We start from the raw sequence: 19,231 nt of genomic DNA, 5'->3' as shown, positions 1-19,231 counted from the left end.
CCAGGAGCTTCATCCAGCGGGAGACAGGGGGAATCATCCTCTCAAAGCCCTCCTGACCTCTCCAGGGAGGCCCAAGTCAATGAACTAACTACCTAGTGAATCTGACTTAGTGTTATTTTGTCTTCTATCTCTCCTTGAAGTTGTGGGTGGTTACCCTGTCGGTCTCACAGCCTGGAGAAACAAACTGTCAACCTCTGTTAAATTCTGATAAGACTGAAAGTTTTCAGTGAGATCACACACAAGACTACAGAATATAACTAACATACTAGAAATACTACATACAGTACTGTGTTCCTGTGTAGCTCAGTTGGTATAGCATGGCACATGGGTATGAAAAATGTATAAAAATGTATGCACTCATTACTGTAAGTGTCTCTGGATAAGAGTGTCTGCTAATGACTCAAATGTAAATGTACTGTATAATCACAATTAGGGAAACAAAGACAGATGCATCACATGTGTACACATTGGAGTTTCACTTTCTATGAAGACTAAGAACAGCTGGCAAAATGCAGAGGATATTCATACATTACAAACTCCTAAATGAGTGGAGCACACCACCATGTTGTTGTGTGTTTCCCTCCCTCTGTCCCCCAGGCTGGCAGTGTTGCAGGGGGAGAATGAAACTCTGAGGGGCTGAGCTGAGGAGCACTCTCCAGGCCAAGGTAGAGAACATGCAGCTCTGCAGTGACATGATGAACCAAGTCAAGCACATCTTCCTGCAGGCGCTGCGACAACACAAGCAGGACAGGGACACAAACCAGGGGAGTTAGTTAGCTATGTTATAATAGGCCCTGGCTGGCTGCTGGACTTCAACAACGTCCCACAAGACCTTTAGTTCCTCTTGTCCAGTCATATCAGCTCTGAGGAAGAACAGTAATGGAACAGGCCTGTCTGTTTCAGCAATACATTGTCATTACTGGTTTCTGGTCTCCCGACTGCTCCCTGCTAACCCTGTTCACCACATGATGGCACCCATGTAGTGGATAGACTTGTCCATAGGTGCTTTTCTTTTCTAAATGTCACTTTCATATCGTATTAATATAGTGTATCCTCCTTTTAGCACCTCTAGCACTCTCTCGGTGTGTTTCTAATATATATTATAGAGTCTAAGTGTGTTTGTAAGATATATTATAGAGAGACACAGTGTGTTTGTATTCCACCAATGGAGTCTTCAACATGTTATAGCAACAAAGCAACAGAAATATTCTTTTAATTTGATCAATGAAAGGACATTTGGTAATGTTTAGTTAGACTTGGCTACAGTATCACACATAAATATTTGAGAACCCCAAACCAAATAGTAAATAAAGTAAAGTCATTCCATAGTTCTCAATTTATTCAGAGTTATCGCGGATAATCACTTCTGACTTAAAACCAGATGTGGGGGAATAGTGGTTGAAAACGAATGCAGACTTAAAGCTACACAAACTAGGTTCCCTAGAGCATGTTCTCAATGCATACTGTATCTACAGTATATGACCTGTGCATCTCATTCCACTAGTCGATTCCAAAGATCTGTCCACTGGACTGTGTACCCTTGTGGGAGTTAGCCAAAAGGATTTCAGCAGAACCCCCTGCTCTCCCTCCCCGTCCCTCCACATCACGCTTAATTTAAACCCATGGCTGAGTTAGTGTGCTGCTTGAAATACTGCACTATTTCTCCCAGAACCCCGTGGGAGATTAGCGGGTCCCGGCTGGACCGAGCAAAAGAGAGAAAAAGTGCCACAAGACAAAAATATCAGACTTCAGGAGGTGATGAAGAAATGCTTTATACTGCAAGAAACAAAACAAAAAACTGCTTGTGTTGCAATGCACACCTCCGAGGATCGAAGGTGAGGCACTCTAGGTAGTGAACTATTAGCAGCGTTTTACTTACTGTAGCTGTGACTTTGACTTGGTAAGACAGAGAAGAAAGCAAAGGACTTGCTACTTTAGGCTCTCACCACAACGGTGCCAGGTTTTGTATCAAAGTAACTTCACAGCTTTTGTTGATGGAGCAAATTGTTATCATATGCAATAACTACATTATCACGATATAGAAACATCCTCAAATGATCATATGACAAAGTCTGATATGTTAAGTGTAGGCTACTCAATGGATGATGTGTGCATTCTGAATATTCCTCAATAACCAATTTGACACTGTTAGGCTATACCAAATATTCATGATTATGATTGGGATCCCTTCACAACATCAATCTGCACAAATGAAACCAGGATTTTCTCTAAACTAATTACTCACTACACTTAGTGACTGACAGCTCATACAGTGCCTTTGGAAAGTATTCAGACCCCTTGACTTTTTCCATTTGTTTTTGCATTACAGCCTTCTTCTAAAATAATTGAATAAGAAATGTTCTCATCAAATCAAATCAAAGTTTATTTGTCATGAGCGCCGAATAAACTGGTGTAGGCCTTACAGTGCAATGCTTACTTACAGGCTCTAACCAATAGTGCAAAAAAGGTATTTGGTGACCAATAGGTAAGTAAAGAAATAAAATAACAGTAAATCATTCTACACACAATACCCATAATGACGAAGCAAAAACAGGTTTTTATACATTTGTGTTAATGTATAATTCAAAAAACCCTGAAATATAACATTTACATATGTTTTCAGAGCCTTTACTCAGTACTTTGTTGAAGGACCCATGGTAGCGACTACAGCCTTCAGTCAAATAAAATCCAAATGTATTTGTCAAATGCGCTGTATACAACAGCCCTTAACCAACAATACTTTAAGAAGTTTTAATTTTAAAAAGTGTTAAGTAAAAAATAGAAAATAAAAGTGACAAATAATTTAACAGCAGCAGTAAAATAACAATAGTGAGGCTATATTCAGGTGGTATCGGTACAGAGTCAATGTGTGGGGAAACCGGTTAGTCGAGGTAATTAACGTAATATGTACATGTAGGTAGAGTTAAAGTGACTTTGCATAGACAATAAACAGAGAGTAGTAGCAGCGTAAAAGGGGTCAATGTAGCCATTTGATTAGCTGTTCAGGAGTCTTATGGCTTGGGAGTAGAAGGAGCCTCTTTAGGAGCTTCTTGGACCTAGACTTGACGCTCTGGTACCGCTTGCCATGCGGTAGCAGAGAGAACAGTCCATGACTAGGGTGGCTGGAGTCTTTGACACCGCCTGGTGTAGAGGTCTTGGATGGCGGGAAGCTTGGCCCCAGTGATGTACTGGGCCGTACACACTACCCTCTGTAGTGTCTTGCAGGTCGGAGGCAGAGCAGTTGCCATACCAGGCAGGGATGCAACCAGTCAAGATGCTCTCAATGATGCAGCTATATGAACCTTTTGAGGATCTGAGGACCCATGCCAAATCTTTTCAGGGGAAAAGATCTCCTGAGGGGGAATAGGTTTTCTCGTGCTCTCTTCACGACTGTCTTAGCGTGTTTGGACCATGTTAGTTTGTTGGTGATGTGGACACCAAGGACCTTGAAGCTCTCAACCTGCTCCACTGCAGCCCCATCGATGAGAATTGGGGCGTGCTCAGTCCTCCTTTTCCTGTAGTCCACAATCATCTCCTTTATCTTGATCACATTGAAGGAGAGGTTGTTGTCCTGGCACCACACGGACTTGATGATGGTGTTGGAGTCGTGCCTGGCCATGCAGTTATGAGTGAACAGGGATTATAGGAGGGGGCTGAGCATGCACCCCTGAGGGGCCCCCGTGTTGAGAATCAGTGTGGCGGATGTGTTGTTACCTACCCTTACCACCTGGGGGTGGTCCATCAGGAAGTCCAGGATCCAGTTGCAGAGGGAAGTGTTTAGTCCCAGGGTCCTTAGCTCAGTGATGAGCTTTGAGGGCATTATGGTGTTGAATATTGAGCTGTAGTCAATGAATAGCATTCTCACATAGGTGTTATTTTTGTCGAGGTGGGAAAGGGCAGTGTTGAGTGCAATAGAGATTGTTTTATCTGTGGATCTGTTGGGGCAGTATGCAAATTGGAGTGGGTCTAGAGTTTCTGGGATAATGGTGTTGATGTGAGCCATGACCAGCCTTTCAAAGCACTTCATGGCTACAGACGTGAGTGCTACGGGTTGGTAGTCATTTAGGCAGGTTACCTTAGTGTTCTTGGGCACAGGGACTATGTTGGTCTGCTTGAAACATGTTAGTTTTACAGACTCAGGACAGGTTGAAAATGTCAGTGAAGACTCTTGCCAGTTGGTGAACGCATGCTCGGAGTACACGTCATGGTAATCCATCTGGCCCTGCTGTCTTGTAAATTTTGACCTGTGTAAAGGTTTTATTCACATTGGCAATGGAGAGTGTGATCACACAGTTTTCCTGGAAAAACCGGTTGCTCTAACGCATGCTTCAGTGTTCCTTGCCTCGAATCGAGCATAGAAGAATTTAGCTCATGTGGTAGGCTCGTGTCACTGGGCAGCTTGCGGCTGTGCTTTGTAGTCTGTAATAGTTTGCAAGCCCTGCCACATCCGACGAGCGTCAGAGCCAGTGTAGTAGTACGACTCAATCTTAGTCCTGTATTGATGCTTTGATGCTTTCGTCGGAGGGCATAGCAGGATTTCACTGTAGGGACGATGTCATCGATTAACTTATTGATGAAGCCAGTGACTGATATGGTGTACTCCTCAATGCCACTGAAAGAATCCTGGAACATATTCCAGTCTGTGCTAGCAAAGCAGTCCTGTAGCTTAGCATCTGCTTCATCTGACCACTTTCTTATTGACCGAGTCACTAGTGCTTTCTGCTTTACTTTTTGCTTATGAGCAGGAATCAGGAAGAAATAATTATGGTCAGATTTGCCAAATAGATGGCGAGGGAGAGCTTTGTTCACGTCCCTGTGTGAGGAGTGAAGGTGATCTCGAGTTTTTTTCCCTCTGGTTGCACATTTAACATGCTGGTAGAAATGAGGTAAAACGGATTTGAGTTTCCCTGCATTAACATCCCCGGCTACGAGGAGCGCCACCTCTGGATGAGTGTTTTCCTGTTTGCTTATGGCCGTTGTGACGGCCCCTCCCTGCTCTGTCTACTGGGTTTTGCTGTGCTTACTTCCAGCAGGAGATTGCTGGGCGGATTAGGAGAGGTGGGCGGAGCTGGGAGGGTCTTCAATGCTGATGAGGCACACCTGTGAAAGCTCAGATGTGGCATAAAGCCACTGTTTCCCAATTCAGCAAGAGATACCTCTCTCCATGCATACCTTTGGTTGTTTCGCTGTGACTTTGGAAGTTGACACCTAATTTACTGACCTTCATGTCCCATCTGATTATGGAATAAATTCATTTTGTTATTCCTTTACTCAGTGTGTGGTTTCCCATTGTTTGTTACATTCTTGTGCCAGATTGTAACACCGTATACAGCTCATTGAGTGCAATCTTAGTGCCAGCATCGGTTTGTGGTGGTATATAGACAGCTATGAAAAATACAGATGAAAACTCTCTTGGTAAATAGTGTGGTCTACAGCTTATGATGAGATACTCTACCTTAGGTGAGCAAAACCTTGAGACTTCCTTAGATTTCATGCACCAGCTGTTGTTTACAAATATACATAGACTGCCATCCCTTGTCTTTACCAGAGGCCACTGTTTTATCCTTCTGAAAAAGCTTACAACACGCCAGCTGTATCTTATTCATGTCGTTGTTCAGCCAAGATTGTGTGAAACATAAAATTGTACAGTTTTTAATAATGGCCCGTTGGTAGGATACACGTGATCGTACTTTGTCTATTTTATTATTGATTGATTGTATGTTGGCTGATAGGACTGATGGTAAAGGTAGACTACCCTCTCGGCGACAGATCCTTAAAAGTCACCCAGACCTTCATCTCCCATACCTCCGTCTCTGAAGTAAATACTTCCCTTCCGACTCATTGAAGAAAAAGTATTCCTCCAGTACAGGGTAAGTAATCACTGTCCTGATATCTAGAAGCTCTTTTCGGCCATAAGAAACGGTGGCAGAAACATTATGTACAAAATAAGTTACAAATAACGCGAAAAAACATACACAAAAGCACAATTGGTTGCAGGATCGTAAAACGGCAGCCATCTCCTTTCGGCGCCATACCCAAGTCGTTTTGGGTATGAAGCTGCAAGCTTGCACACCTGTATTTGGGGAGTTTCTCCCATTCTTCTCTGCAGATCCTCTCAAGCTAGGTCAGGTTGGATGGAGAGCGTTGCTGCACAGTTATTTTCAGGTCTCTCCAGAGATGTTCGATTGGGTTCAAGTCCAGGCTCAGGCTGGGCCACTCAAGGACATTCAGAGACTTGTCCCGAAGCCACTACTGCATTGTCTTGGCTGTGTGCTTATGGTCCTTGTGCTGTTGGAAGGTGAACCTTCACCCCAATCTGAGGTCCTGAGAGCTCTGGATCAGGTTTTCATCAAGGATCTCTCTGTACTTTGCTCCGTTCATCTTTGCCTCGATCCTAACTAGTCTCCAAGTCCCTGCCGCTGAAAAATATCTGCAAATCATGATACAGCCACCACCATTTGTCACCATAGAGTTGTGGCCAGGTTTCCTCCAGACCTCTTGGCATGCAGGGCAAAGAGTTACATTTTGGTTTCATCAGACCAGTGAATCTTGAGTCTTTAGGTGCCTTTTTGCACACTCCAAGTGTGCTGTCATGTGCCTTTTACTGAGGTGTGGCTTCCGCCTGGCCACTCTACCATAAAGGCCTGATTGGTGGCGTGCTGCAGAGATGGTTGTCCTTCTGGAAAGTTCTCCATTCTCCATAGAGGAACTCTAGAGCTCTGTCAGAGTGACCATCGGGTTCTTGGTCACCTACCTGACCAATGTCCTTCTCCCTCGATTGTTCAGTTTGGCCGGGCGGCCAGGTCTAGGAAGAGTCTTGGTGGTTCCAAACTTCTTTCATTTAAGAATGATGGAGGGCACTGTGTTCTTGGGGACCTTCAATGCTGCAGACATTTTTTGGTACCCTTCCCCAGATCTGTGCCTCCAACCAATCCTGTCTCGGAGCTCTGCGGACAATTCCTTTCGACCTCATGGCTTGTTTTTTTTGTGTGACATGCACTGTCAACTGTGGGACCTTTTATAGACAGTTGTGTGCCTTTCCAAATCATGTCCAATCAATTGACTTTACCACAGGGGAACTCCAATCAATTTGTAGAAACATTTCAAGGATGATCAATGGAAACAGGATACACCTGAGCTCAATTTTGAATGTCATTGCAAAGGGTATGAATACTTATGTAAATAAGGTATTTCTGTTCTCTATTTTTAATCAATTTGGCAGAACTTCTAAAAACCTGTTTTCGCTTTGTCATTATGGGGTATTGTGTGTACATTGCTGAGGATTTTTATTTATTTAATCCATTTTAGAATAAGGCTGTAAAGTATCAACATTTGGAAAGAGTCAAGGTGTCTGAATTCTTTCCGAAGACACAGTATACACTGAGGCTACAAAACATTGGGAACACTCTCCTAATATTGAGTTGCACCCCGTTTTGCACTCAGAACAGCCTCAATGTCTTTGAGCATAGACTACAAGGTGTTGAAGCGTTGCACAGGGATGCTGGCCCGTGTTGACTCCATGCTTCCCACAGTTTTGTAAAGTTGGCTGGGTTTCCTTTGGGTGGTGGACCATTCTTGAGACACACTGGAACTGTTGAGTGTGAAAAACCCAGCAGTGTTGCAGGGCTTGACACACTCAAACCAGTGTGCCAGGCACCTACTACCATACCTCATTCAAAGGCACTTACATCTATTGTCTTGTTCATTTACTCTCTGAATGGCACACATACACAATTCACGTCTCAATTATCCTTCCTTTGAACCTGTCACCTACCCTTAATTTGCACTGATTAAAGTGGATTTATTAGGTGACATCAATAAGGGATCACAGATTTCACCTGTTCAGTCTTGTTACGATCGTCAAAATAACATTCGGACCAAGGCGCCGCATGGTATGGGTTGTGCTCACAGGCAACTACACATAAACAAGATCCCACGAAAAAAACTGTGGGGAAATGGCTGCCTAAAACCTGATTCTATAGGGGAGGATCCGCGTGGGCATCCAGCATCGGTGGCGGCTCCGGTGTGGGGCGAAGTATCCACTACGCTCGCGGATCCACCAGCATCGGTGGCGGCTCTGGTGCGGGACTTTGCCCCCGCCCAGACCACGGGTGCGGCGTTCTACCCAGGCTCCATGGCCGGACCCGTGGTCTGAGGAAGGCTTCTGCCATGGAGCTGAGTAGGCCGCCATGCCTGGACTGGACACCGGCGCAGAGGAAGGCTCTGGCCTTGGAGCGGGATTGGACACCGTTCCTGGACTGGACATCGGAGCAGAGGAAGGCTCTTGCCATGGAGTGGGACTGGACGCCGTGCCTGGACCGGGCACCGGCGCAGAGGGAGGCTCCTGCCGTAAAGCAGGACTGGACACTGGACCTGAGCTGGACTTCGGTGCAAAGGAAGGCTCCGGCCTTGAAGCTGGACTGGACGCCATGCCCGGACTGGGCCCCGAAACAGAGGAAGACTCCGGCCATGGAGCTGGACTGGACACCGTACCTGAACTGGGTATCAGCGCAGTGGGAGGCTCCTGCCATGGAGCAGGACTGGACGCCGTGCCTGGACTGGGCACCGGCGCAGAGGGAGGCTCCAACCCTGGAGTGGGACTGGACACCGTGCCTGGACTGGACACCAGCGCAGAGGAGGGTTCCTGCCCTGGAGCTGGACTGGACACCTTGCCTGGAAGCTCCGGACCGTTGACCCTCGCTGGAGGTTCCGGAATGTTGACCGTCGCAGGAGGTTCTGGCCCGTGGACCGTCGCAGGAGGTGCCGGACTGTGGACCGTCGCAGGAGGTTCCGGACTGTGGACCGTCGCAGGAGGTTCCGGACTGTGGACCGTCGCAGGAAGCTCTGGACTGGGGACCGTCGCCGGAAGCTCTGGACTGGGGATCGTCGTCGGAAGCTCTGAACCGGGGACCGTTGCCGGAAGCCTAGTGCGTGGAGCCGGCACAGGTAACACGCACCTCAGGGCGAGCGCGAGGAGTAGGCACAGGACGCACCGGACTGGGGAGGCGCACTGGAGGCCTAGTGCGTGGAGACGACAGATGACACACGAGTACGGAGAGCTGACTCAGGTGGCATCAAACTGATGACACACTCCTTAGGGAGAATGTCGTGCTGCCAACACAACGACTCTCTCATTTCTCTCTCCTCCAATTTTTACATCAGCTCACTGACAGTCTCTGACTCTCTCCGTTCAATCTCCGCCGACCACCCCGTGTGCCCCCCCCATTTTTTAAAATTGGGGCTGTTCTTTGGGCGTTTGTTGTGGCCGCGAACCCCGGCGTCGTCGCTGTCTTGCCTTCTCTCTTTGCGTCTGCTTCCAAGGAAGACTTTAGTGTCCTCCCATTATTTAATTATTATATAAGTCCAGGATACCTTCTCCTCCTCGGCACGCTGCTTGGTCCTGGTGTTGTGGGATCTTCTGTCACGATCGTCGAAATAACATTCTGACCAAATCGTAGCTTTGAGTTCCACATCTTTTATTTCGTGAAACGACCAAAACAATAAAAAGAAGCAAACAAAACGTGAAGCTATGGAGTGCTCACAGGCAGCTACATGTAAACAATATCCCACAAAAAAACAGTGGAGAAATGGCTGCCTAAATACAGTATGATCCCCAATCAGAGATAACGCTAAAGAGCTGCCTCTGATTGGGAACCATACCAGGCCAACATAGAAATAAAACAACCTAGATTACACACCCTAGTCACACCCCGACCTAACCCCGACCTAAAAAGGCTCTCTGGTCAGGGCGTGACAAGTCTGTCATGGAAAGAGCATGTCTTCCTAATTCATTTGTACATTTGAATAATTTAGCAGACACTCTTATCAAGAGCAACTTGCAGTATTGAGTGGATAGATTTATCATACTTGTTCTCCATGGGAATCAACCCACAACCCTGGCATTGCTTTCACGAATATCACCGAAGGTGGCTCCCCTTCCTGTTCGGGTGGCACTCGGCGGTCGTCGCCAGTCTACTAGCTGCCACCTATCTTTTTTTCCTTTTAGTTTGTTTTGGTCTAATTGTTTTCACCTGTTCCTTGTTGGGGTTTTGGGTGTTATTTAAGTTTGTTTAGCCCGCTTGTGTTTGTGCGGGCTTGTTGTCATTGTACGTTGGAGGTGTATTGTTCATTTTGGGTTTTCGCTGTCCGGTTTATGTAACAGTGGTCTTTGGGTTGTGTTGCGCCTGTGTTTTGGCTTCACCCATTTTTGAACCTGTTCCTGTTTACTGTGGACATTAAAGCGTTTTTTCCCCGTGAAACTTCTGCTCTCCGCGCCTGACTCCACACCCATCACTCTCCTGACGTTACAATTGCAAGCGCCATGCTCTTACCAACTGAGCCACACGGGACTAATGTTTTTTACATTCTGTGTAAGTCAGTTATGAATACAATTATACCATTATATTGCATTCATTTGCAACTTAAATGAGCTGTCAGTCACTCCTGTATGTCGCCAAGTAGTAAACCTCCATGTTGTCTAATGCTGCATTTGTAACCAAGTGGGAAGTGAGAATTTACCACATATGACTGGGAAAACATCTTCAACGGCCCTTCCACTGGTAAATTACTAATGGGAAACTCCTCTATCATCCAGACCAACTTCACCCACGTCTCCCACATTTTGACCTCTGACATCACCTACTAAGGAAATGACCTCAATAACAGCATTTTCGGCAGTTAAATGAGGCAACAAAACATTATTTATAAAACTAATATGGTTTTGGAACACTGTCATTTGTTTCCAAGCGTGATAGCTGTACTTTTAGTTTATGGTTTATGCAGCTTGTTGGTCATTAGCACGTGAATGCTTTGAATGAGTTCAAGGCACGTGAATGCATCCAACTGGTATTTACAACTTCACAGCAGGTAAATTCCCACCTCTTTTTTACAAATGCAGCATTAACATTAATATGTCTATTCCTGATGACTTCAGTAATTACAGGGATGTCACTGTCATCACTTTCAAATAAATTACATTTCAACCAAACGATTTTAATGTTGTTGTATAAAAGTTGGATTAGGCAGAAAGGTGTAGATTTATTCCAAAATGCCCAATAACCCACCAAGCCAAACATAAGCTTGTGTAAACACAGCAGTACGTAAACATGCTGACCTATTTGTCATTCCAGGTTTCAATGACTCCTTTCTCCATCCTTCTCCTCAGAGGTGTTCCCCCTCATTCTGGATCAGTGCTTCCTCCAGACCATTCACTGCATCCAGAAACTAAAGTCAACCACCGAAGCTGTGAACGCAGACGTTTAAGTTAGCCATCAGTATTTGAGGGATACTGTGTGTGTGTGTGTGAACATTTCTCTGGGCCCTGAAAATGAATTGACGGTATGTGTGCCCCTCTATGAGTCTATTCATTCCCACTGTAACAACTTTCTCATTTACATGCAATGGAAAGCAAATAAATATGCTGCCCCAGATGAGTCCTAATCTGGTCATTTACAGTAAGTAAGAAGGAAAGGAAGCCAAGACTGTGGTTTTACAACAAAGGTATTTAGGCTAGATAAAAATAAATCAAGGTTACAACAATGAAAATATATTTTTTTATGGAATAACCTTCATTGGCATTTTGCCCTACGTGACTTGGAAAAGGTAATTGAAACTGATCTTGACATTGCTATTGATATTCAATATATCATGATGTACAATATAGATAGATGTTGATATCACAGTCAGTCACTCCCTGTCATTGGTTTTAAAAGGGAAGTTCTCAGGGTTTTAAACTGCGCACACAAACCAGCTCTGCACCCAAACAGTACTAACCATATTGTGCTGTAACCAACTCATCTTTGGAATGATAACAAACATATTATACACAGAGACTTGGCTTAAGCACAAACAGACGGGACAGGGTCAACATTTACATTCAGTGCATATCACTAGATGGCAGTATGGTCAATTCTGTATTTCAACTTTCGATTTTGACAATGAATTATCATTTAATTTCATGTGATGAACATCTCATCTGATTTCACAATGGACAAAATACATTAATTTGTGCAGCTTTCTATTCTAATAAATTAGATTATCCCTTCAATTACCAATTTGAATTCATAGCCTATGTGTTCCAGACTTATCTTGTATTTTCAACAGGTACAGCAAGCACTGCTTTTATTTCCAAGAAGAAAACATTTCTGGGAAATAATCAAAGATAAGATGTTGCCTGAGGCCTCAATGAATAGCAATGTTCCGAGTCTTCAAATAAACACTTTTATTCTGAAAATGAATGGGAGCACCCCATTTTGTGTAGGTCACGTATTTGGTCAAATTGCTAAACCCTAGGCTGCAATACACCAGCATGTTATCTTGGACAATTCCTCTGTTTTGTCTTCATATCTCTGTCCTCTAGTTATACCTAATATAATAATAATAATAATATATGCCATTTAGCTGACGCTTTTATCCAAAGCGACTTACAGTCATGTGTGCATACATTCTACGTATGGGTGGTCCCGGGAACCTATACCTGTACCTATACCTGTTTTTATACAATCTTTTATCAGATGTTAATGGATGCACACCTTGGCAGCTGACCCCAACTCTATTATAGTAGCCTGTGACAGAGGCTCCCATCAAAGCAATCCTTTTGGAAAATGACTTCTCGGTTCTAGCTTGTATGGCTCCCTGGGCGAACCCCCCACCCCACCCAACACAAAAAAGCACCATTCTGCACTAACAGTCATTTTTATTCAGACATTTGGAACAACACAAATAAATAATCATAACATTTAAAACTATATAAATCAAAAAATATACACAAAAATAAGACTCATAAATATCAAAAATTAGTAACAAAGACAAATAAAAACACAAATGTACTGATTTGGCGCTCGAGCATCAATACATTACCCATGACCCCAACACTGTCAACCAAGTGTCAAGACTAAACCAATTCACATTGGTTGTGTGCAGACTGGTTTTATATTATTCTTAACGATTTCGCACAAACCAGAAAAAAATGCAACAATATGTCTTTGAAACTATATATTTATAGTATTATGAATGAATTGTGATTTATTTGGTAGCATTTCGTAGTGTGACTGATTTTACTAATTGCATTAGTACTGTACAAAGTTAGAGGTGCGCTATTTCATAGATCCCCCGCTCCCCCTACCTCGGGCTTCCAGTACGGAGACCTGAGGTCAATCTACCACGCCCCATCCCCATCTCGTACTTCTGAGTGGAGACCTTCCCAGGCAGTAGCCTGCCTAGCACACAAACTAGAATCAGGGCGCCTTCTCCGACAAGGTTAATTGACCTACAGTCCCACACGGTGACATGATATCATTGACGTGACATGCAAATGAGCAACAGAAAACTGATCGCACAAATGTCACCATTACGATTTGTTTTGTGCCGGCTCCCTGTGCCGCCCCCGGCAAGATGCCGCCCCTGCCCATGTCACCTATACCTACCATTCAAAAGTTTTGGGTCACATGAAAACATACATGAAATGAGTTGAAAATGAATAGGAAATATAGTCAAGACGTTGACAAGGTTGTAATTGATTGACATAAGGATCCTCCATTTGCAACAATTACAGCCTTGCAGACCTTTGGCATTCTAGTTGTCAATTTGTTCAGGTAATCTGAAGAGATTTCACCGCATGCTTCCTGAAGCACCTCCCACAAGTTGGATTGGCTTGATGGGCACTTCTTACGTACCATACGGCCAAGCTGCTCCCACAACAGCTCAATATTGTTGAGAGCTGGTGACTGTGCTTGCCACTCCATTATAGACCGAATACGAGCTGACTGCTTCTTCCCTAAATAGTTCTTGCATAGTTTGGTCCTGTGCTTTGGGTCATTGTCCTGTTGCAGGAGGAAATTGGCTCCAATTAAGGGTATGGCATGGCGTTGCAACATGTAGTGATAGCCTTCTTTCTTAAAGATCCCTTTTACCTTGTACACATCTCCCACTTTACCACCACCAAAGCACTGCCAGACCATCACATTAACGCCACCATGCTTGACAGATGGCGTCAAGCACTCCAAACTATACAAGTATCTTTAGATTTTTTTCTGCGTCTCACGGATGTTCTTCTTTGTGATCCGAACACCTCAAACTTAGATTAGTCTCTCCATAACACTTTTTTCCAATCTTCCTCTGTCCAGTATCTGTATTATTTTGCCCAACTTAATCTTTTATTTTTAGTGGCCAGTCTGAGATACAGTATGGCTTTTTCTTTGCAACTTTGACTAGAAGGCCAGCATCCCGGAGTCGCCTCTTCCCTGTTGACGTTGAGACTTGTGTTTTGCGGGTACTATTTAATTAAGCTTCCAGTTGAGGACTTGTGAGGTGTCTGTTTCTCAACCTAGACACTCTAATGTACTTGTCCTCTTGCTCAGTTATGCACCGAGGCGTCCCACTCCTCTTTCTCTTCTGGTTAGAGCCAGTTTGCGCTGTTCTGTGAAGGGAGTAGTACACAGTGTCGTACGAGATCTTCAGTTTCTTGGCAATTTCTCGCATAGAATAGCCTTCATTTCTCAGAGCAAGAATAGTGAGTTTCAGAAGAAAGGTCTTTGTTTCTGGACATTTTGAGCCTGTAATCGAACCCACAAATGCGGATGCTCCAGATACTAAACTAGTCTAAAGAAGGCCAGTTTTATTGCTTCTTTAATCAGAACAACAGTTTTCAGTTGTGCTAACATAATTGCAAAAGGGTTTTCTAATGATCAACTAGCCTTTTAAAATTATAAACTTGGAATAGCACAATTAACACAATGTGCCATTGGAACACAGGAGTGATGGTTGCTGATAATGGGCCTCTGTACACCTACATAGATATTCCATTAAAACAATCTGCCATTTACAGCTACAATAGTCATGTACAACATTAACAATGTCTACACTATATTTCTGATCAATTTGATGTTATTTTAATGGCCAAAAAATGTGCTTTTCCTTCTAAAACAAGGACATTTCTAAGTGACCCCAAACGTTTGAACGGTAGTGTATTTCACCTTTCACTGAGAAGACACCACACACATTATTACCAATCATCCCTCATGGCAAAGGGGCATATACTTTTATGGCTGAGGTAGTAAGGATGAATAGGCCCAACTCAAGCTGCCTGGAAGTCTGAATGACTGACTGTGTTATGTGTCTGCCACAGCGATTGCCATAGCCACTGACGCAGATACCCTTTGTACCCCAGTTGACATGTAAGTACAGCCATGAGTCATATGTTAAACAAGCAAGACTGCATAAATGGGGATAAGGCCTGGCGACCGTTTTAGCTCAACTCCTCTTCACATTCACACACTGCTGTCCATGACGTCCCACCGACAGATGGTTGGTGGATATGACTGGTGTTGTGTTATATCACAGTGCCGTAGCAAAACAGATACAGGGGAATTGCCTTGTTTATAGCAAATGGCAGGAAGAGTACCATTGATCAAGGGTATATTCTCTTTCCTCAAAGTTATTTCATTTGTATTTTAAGAATGCAGGCTAGTTTTTGCATGTTTCTCTTGGTATTTTCTTTGGTTATCTTGGCTTGTCAAGCTCTCTCAGTGGTTGTAGAAATCAGTTTGTCTTTCCGGTCCCTGCTCAGATAAGAATGCTGATCTTAGTCCGAAGGAGAAATAGATCAGACCAGGAAATGTCAGATCCCCTGAAAATTGTAGGATGAATAATAATTCATAGGCTAATGATACTGTCAAAAGCAGCTGTCAAAAGGACAACGTTTGCTCACGCACAGCATCTCAAAGTATTCATGTTAGATGGATCCAATCACTGAAGGTCATATAGAGTAATACATTATTGTCAGACTACATTCATTCAAGTGCTACCAGAGGGCACTTCCTGTTTCTCACCTTGCTCTGTCCTCTACTTCCTGGTCCCAAGCTTCAATGGCCTTAAGGTAAAGGTTGCTCCCTGTGTGTGTGTGTGTGTGTGTGTGTGTGTGTGTGTGTGTGTGTGTGTGTGTGTGTGTGTGTGTGTGTGTGTGTGTGTGTGTGTGTGTGTGTGTGTGTGTGTGTGTGTGTGTGTGTGTGTGTGTGTGTGTGTGTGTGTGTGTGTGTGAGTGTGTTTCTAGCACACGATGTAATCCACTTGATCTGAGGAAGAGTAGGTCGAAGGAGAAGTCAGGGTGCAAAGTACACTGGGTCAAACAGTGAAGAACCCTATTTCCCAATGTACAAGAAATCTAATAAGGATATGTTAAAAATCAAACAAAGATACAGTATATAGCTACATGATGTAAGACTGACATTGTGACAAATCAGTAAGTAATGGTTATATATATATAGAAAAAGACCATAGTGGGAACTCTCATGAAGAAGAAAAGAGCACGAGGGAAATCCTCCTCCACGAACATGTTGTTCCAGACCTCGCTGTTAGAGAACAGAATGTCAGCACGTCTTTGAGCGTGACTGCTGCCTATTTCCTGTTGTGAGCTGTGAAGATGACAGCTGCCCCCTCGCATCTTGTGACTATAGAAAATAAAACCTAATTGGCCAATTATTAATTCCCATGTTGCCTGTAGGTCTAGTGGTCGGGGAGAATTTTATCATTTTAACTAACCCTAACCCAAACCCCTTTCCTAACATTAACCTATTTATACTAAGCTACTATGTTAATTATCCTAACCTGCTGCATAAGTTCTCCTAACCTGCTACAAAAAAGTACATGATATTCGTAGCTGTATATCGTCTAGTTAACTGCCCACTGTCTAGTGTCTACACGGAGTACAGCAAAGGATTGGAGTGGATAACTGATCATGCCAGCAATTTGTATTGAGAAAAGCAATACAAAAATGTGCAATTGTGTGACAAAATCTGTAGCACCAAGGGCAATGCTGAATAAAAGGTACCATTGACATCCATTTAGTTGTTGCGCTGCTATGGCTTCTGGTAACCATGCAAATGTCCAAAAGCTTCCACCAATGCCATTCACGCTGTGGTTATTGACTCTCATATCATTTTAGCGCTGAGGGGATTATAAAACTAGTTGATCAAATGTTTGTATGATGCCTTGAAATAATTATTGCCTAATCACCACATTCATCTATTTCAAATACATTTAGACTAAACAAAAAAATGACCTATTTTGGAAGAAAATAACCAGTAATCACTTTTCAATCATATTTTGTTTTCCAACCAATTTGCTTGTGTCACTTACACTAGGTCATGTTAACCCCCTTATCCTCCCATCTAACCATTAGAAGAATCAGGCCATCTAACCATCAGGCCATCTAACCATCAGAAGAATCAGGCCATCTAACCATCAGGCTATATAACCATCAGAGGAATCAGGCCAGATTGTGTCACTTGTTCTGTCACAGGTGTGACTAATTGCACCTGTGAAATCAGCAGGTGTTTCCATTGGAAAATTTACCTAAGTGATATGTATTTAAACCCCTTTATTCTTGTGTTCCAGATGGCTGCCCACAGGAAGTGATGTTGTCACCCAGTTAGCTACCTCACGCTGCCGGCGCAACCCAGATCCAAAATAACCTGTACATTTTCCACCATTTGACATTCCCGAATACCATTAACAGAAGCGCATTGGTAGTTGGTAGTACACAAAACAGTCAAAAGGGAATGATGAGCAATTTAATGCCGTTCTTTCCACATTGTAAGGGCACTTACATGTCAAAGTGAGGTATTTGATCATTAAAAAGACTAAGAAAAACACCTAGGCTGTTGGCCCCCTTTATGAAATCCTTAATTGTGTCTTGTTTTACATAACAAGATGCAACCTAATTCAAACTAAGAGCAGCACAATAATGTATCATATTGAGTACTGTAGGCCTCTCACATCCTGTAAGGGTTAATCATAGAGAGCAAGACAGCTTAATATTCAAGAGCACAGATCTAGGGCATTGGCTGCGTTTAGACAGGCAGCCCGATTCTGATGGTTTTTTTTCTTCCACTAATTGGTCTTTTGAACAATCAGTTCTGAAAAATATCTGATGTGAAAATATCCTGATGTGATTGGTCAAGGACCAATTAGTAGAAAAAAGTGTGAATGGAGCCTAAGTAGCCTAAGTGACTCCTTAGCCAGTCGAGAAAAGGTGGCTTAGCCAGACAAAGACTCTGGAAGTATTATCCATGATGGACTAATGGATATCTATAAAAACTCAACTAAACTAAATCAACCAGTAGATCTCTTCCTGTGATGTGGATGTGAGCCTCGGATTAAAGGGAAATGGATCCTCCTCCATGCTGCTGCTACAGTGACAGTCACTATGCCTCAGCTCTCTTGTTGTGTAACTGAGCCATCATCTGTGTGTTCCATGACCACTAGCTAACCACCTCTGCCTCTGCCTGCTTGCTGTGGAGGTGGGGGTGTTACATATGGTCAAAGCAGAGTATAGAGTCAACTGATTTCCACATCGATTTTACCAATAAATGCAGCAACCAATCCTGTGAAATGGACCAGTCAGATTTGTGTGAATATCTGGTCATTGTAGACCAAAAAAACTGGACAAAAACATGAACTATGTTATAGCATACTTGCATCTCTGAGGTCAGTAAATTACCCAAGTGATTGATTATATTTATCCATCTGTAATTTCAGGAGCAAAATACCTGTCAACAGTCCACTGGCAACAACACAGTGTCAGTCAAACACTGTGATCTGAAGCCAGACACCTACGACCTATGCTTTATATTATATCCTGCCACACAGAGGACAGGGACAGTAGAACTGAAAGATGATGTCATTCACCTCTCTATATTCCCCTGATTGTTCAACACAAGCAGGCAGCAGTGTTATAACCTCCCTACCTCCCGTCACCCAGATAGAGCAGTATTATAACCTCCCTAACTTCCGTCCCCCAGATAGAGCAGTATTATAACCTACCTACCTCCCGTCCCCCAGATAGAGCAGTATTATAACCTACCTAACTTCCGTCCCCCAGATAGAGCAGTATTATAACCTACCTACCTCCCGTCCCCCAGATAGAGCAGTATTATAACCTACCTACCTCCCGTCCCCCAGATAGAGCAGTATTATAACCTACCTACCTCCCGTCCCCCAGATAGAGCAGTATTATAACCTACCTACCTCCCGTCCCCCAGACAGAGCAGTGTTATAACCTCCCTAACTCCCGTCCCCCAGATAGAGCAGTATTATAACCTACCTACCTCCCGTCCCCCAGATAGAGCAGTATTATAACCTACCTACCTCCCGTCCCCCAGATAGAGCAGTATTATAACCTACCTACCTCCCGTCCCCCAGACAGAGCAGTGTTATAACCTCCCTAACTTCCGTC

The sequence above is a fragment of the Oncorhynchus keta genome, chromosome 23 (genome assembly GCF_023373465.1).
Source record: "Oncorhynchus keta strain PuntledgeMale-10-30-2019 chromosome 23, Oket_V2, whole genome shotgun sequence".
NCBI classification, from domain to species: domain Eukaryota; kingdom Metazoa; phylum Chordata; class Actinopteri; order Salmoniformes; family Salmonidae; genus Oncorhynchus; species Oncorhynchus keta.
Note: the sequence above shows the minus strand (reverse complement) of the source record.